The sequence below is a fragment of the Canis lupus genome, chromosome X (assembly GCF_003254725.2).
Source record: "Canis lupus dingo isolate Sandy chromosome X, ASM325472v2, whole genome shotgun sequence".
In the NCBI taxonomy this organism is placed as follows: Eukaryota; Metazoa; Chordata; class Mammalia; order Carnivora; family Canidae; genus Canis; species Canis lupus.
Genome location: NC_064281.1, coordinates 71,333,334 through 71,337,090, shown reverse-complemented (window position 1 = coordinate 71,337,090; position 3,757 = coordinate 71,333,334). Strand labels below are relative to the sequence as shown.

At 36.2% G+C, this 3,757-nt stretch overlaps 1 non-coding gene across 1 annotated transcript; it reads right to left on the bottom strand.

The window, feature by feature from the left end:
* Positions 1-3,013: 3,013 nt before the first annotated feature.
* LOC112649583 (U6 spliceosomal RNA) lies at positions 3,014-3,123 on the bottom strand. Its single transcript, XR_003129645.1, has one exon. It is a non-coding gene; the product is annotated as a U6 spliceosomal RNA (small nuclear RNA).
* Between the last annotated feature and the right edge of the window lie 634 nt (positions 3,124-3,757).

Genomic DNA, 3,757 nt, shown 5'->3' with positions numbered 1-3,757 from the left:
CTTAAGCCCCATGTCCTATTTAACTCATCCCCCCACCCAACTCTCCTCTGGTAACCATCAGTTTGTTCTCTATAGTTAAGAGTCCATATCTTGGTTTTTCCCTTTGCTTATTTGTTTTGTGTCTTAAATTCCACATGTAAATGAAATTATATGGTATTTATTTTTCTGACTTAGTTCAGTAACTGCTTTTTTAGAACTATAATCCCTACCTTTCTTTGTAGTTATTTTGCCTCCGATAACATCAGATATCTTTCTACACAATTATATATTCCAAAATTTTCTCCATAAAATTCATAATCAGCAAGAAAATGTTTAGCAAATATCCACTCCTTAAAGATCATTAGGTTTTTCTCTTGTCTTTAGGAATGGTTATTATTATGGTTATTATCATATATTATTATATATAATAATAATTATTATTATATTATCTGAATATTTAAATGCCAAAGTTAGCAGAGAATCTGCTATAATTTATCAGGAGAAACTAGCTTTTAGCAGGGGTCAAAATTATCAGAATTCTGAGATCTCAAAGTGCTTGTTCTGGGTTTTTAAATGATATATTGGCCACACGTTAAAAGAATTCATCAAAGTAGCTAAGAAATAAACAAGGTTAGGATGTTCACTAAGGGAGGGAAACAGGCACCATTACCATCTCATGCTGCAGAGTTCATGCTATTTAGACCTTAGTTTCTTGCTGATTAAGAGTATATTGATAAAAGTCTAATGATGTAAGGGCACTTGGAATTGCATTTTCTACCCAGAGATGGTTTGTAGGTGTGGTCAAATCATGAAATTCAATATTTTTAATTTGCAAAATAAAATGAAAGGTATTTAAATTGTTAAAGAAGGTTAAAAAAAATGTCTAATGGTTGCCCAAACAGTCGCTGTCCTTTGTAATCTAACTTGGCACTACTGACAAGGGTGTTTTCTGTATCTAGGCAAGCAATACATAGAGAATCATTCAAGTGATATGGCCTGTGCAATACCTGCCCTTTTGTCTATGACTAGCTTCATGCAAAGTTTTATGGATGCTCAAGAGCAATGGGTCCAAAAGGTGAGGATAAAGCAATAGGTGGTAATTTCTTTTTGGTGCAGGACATTAAAGGCATGAAGATAGACGGGGATAGGCTATGATATCAGAAAAGGGAAGGAAGCATAAAGAAAGGCTTTTTCTAAGAAAGTTTTGAAATTTTGAAAATTTTAAAATGGGATTCAAAATCAGTTTCCATTCATTTCTAGGTGTATGAACTTATAGAGCTACTTTACCTTTCTGTAATTCAGTTTCTTCATATATAAAGTATAAATTATAATATTACCTACCTCATCGGTTTGTTATGTGAAATAAATGAGATCCATTCATGTGAAATGATTAAAATAGTGTTTTCAAACTTTTGTTTGTATCAGAATCACCTGGAGGTGCTTGCTAAAACAGAGTACTAGCTCCCACCTCCCAAGTTTCTGATTCAGAAGGTCTGGGATGGGACTTGAGACTGCGTTTCTAACAAGTTTCCAGATGATTCTTATGCCACTGGTATGGGGAACCACACTTTGCAAACCACTGCATTAAAGTAAGTTAAGAATGACTGTTTTATAAGATTATAACAACTATAATTTTTTAAGCATTTACTGTATGCCAGGCACTATGGAAATCATTTTATGTGTATTGCCTCACTTAAGCATCACCACAGCTATCTGAAGAAGGTGCTGTGACCAGTACCTGATCACAGATGAAGAATAAACACCCACAAAGGTTGGGGAAATTGACTAAGGCCTCATAGCTTGTAAGAAGCAAAAATGCAATTTAACTGTCTGACTGTAGAGGTTATGAAGGTGACTGCTTGAACCTGTTCCTGCCTTCCATCTCAGGAGTGCCTTGACCTTGCCTCAGGTATTTTTGTGCTGTTCTCTTTGGCACCAAAGAACCACTTTTCCTTGTCAGGCTGGACTAACCTTTAAAAATGTCTTCACTTTTCTCCATTATCTCTACCCTTATCTTCTCCACCAGCTAACCCCAATCAGGGAGCACTTACCCAGTCAGTGATCATAGCCTACATCTGGAATGCCCCAACACAAATGTTTCCTATTTTTTTAATTTTTCATCAATACCTAACTCACATGCTATCTTTAGAAATCCTTCCCTGAACACCTTTCTCCCCTTGCTCTTTTTCTTTCTCTGCCCTGCTCTCTCTCAACCCAAAGGAATTGATCATACTAAAAATGTAGTACAGTGGCTAAGAGCCCAGGACTGGGCTTGAATTATAAACCTACTTTGTACCATATTAACCATATGGCCAAGTTATTTAACCTCTCTGGGCCTCAATTTCTTCATCTCTAAATTGTCAACAATAATAGTGCCTACTTCAGGATTTTTCTGAGAAGTGAATGAGTTTATCCATATAAAATACTTAACACAGTTTAGAGGATATATACTATAATATTTTAAAAACACTCAAAACATTAGCTATTATTTTTTCAGGCTATCTTTATATTATCATCCATACCTTAAAGTCTATAACCAACATATCACTTTACACTGTTATTATAAACGTCTGTTTCCTTAACCATGTCCCTTGCTAGTCTAGGAGCTCCCTGAGGAGCTCTTTGCCTCTGTAGTCTCTATACTCGTTCTCAAAGCATGGTTCCTGCTTATAACCCGCTGTTTGAGTTTGTGATCTGGGTCATGGGCCTTGGGTTCGCTGCACACTGAGACTCCATTCCTTTGTCTCCAGGCCATCAGCTCTCTTAGCACAGTGTGATTCTCTAGGAACTCTGTAAAGGGGAAGTTCTTTTTTTTTTTTTTTTTTAATTATTTTTACTAGTGACTCTCATGGTATGGACCTGGGAACTTAGATCAGAAACTCTGGGAAAGGGGCCCAGCAATCTGTGTTTTCACAAGTCCTGGACTAAAGTTTAAGAACCACTACTCTTCTATGCCTGGCTTAAGAAATGTCTGATTTCCTAAGGGCCTATTTACTCTCTATTTGCTATCTTTTTTTTTTTTTCACAAGACATATTGGTTTTGATATTTTTCTAGGGTCATGGTCTAGTAATCCTTGCGCAGGGGCCATGCTAATCTTTTCTGTATCATTCCAATTTTAGTATATGTGCTGCCGAAGCAAGCACCATGGTCTAGTAAAATCACAGTGATATAGACATTACTGGACTTGGAGTTCATATCAAGGTTATGAGGAGAAGAAAATACGGATCTCAATATTCTATTAATATTCTTAAATTCATTTAGTGTTGATTATGCCATTCCTTGGAGGAAAATACCATTTTTTAACCATCCTTGCAATTAATAAAGCATCAACAGACAAGAAAAAGAAGCCGTTCTCAACAACAAAAAACTCTTCTTTATGCTAAAACAATTTCCCATTGATTTCAAGATATCTGTTAATCTCATATTTAACTCCATTATTGAGTTGTACTGCCTGTTTATGCATACACACAATTATTGACAACAGTAGAGAATTTAAACTCCTTGAGAGGGTTCCAGAGGCAAATCCTTAGTGCAAAACCAAAATTGGCAACTTTATAAAAATATAGTAGACTTCATTTCCACACTGCAATATGTTCAGTACTCTCTATACTCCTCAAAACCATTAAAACATGCTTTGTTTGCATAGATATAAGCAGGAGTCTTAACTGGTAAGGCTACAGAACCTCACTTTGCGGGGGAGGGGGGTACTTTAGAAGACATTGAATGGGGAGTTAAGGCACTGGATTAAGGTCTGGGTTCTAGCCCAGACCCCTCTGT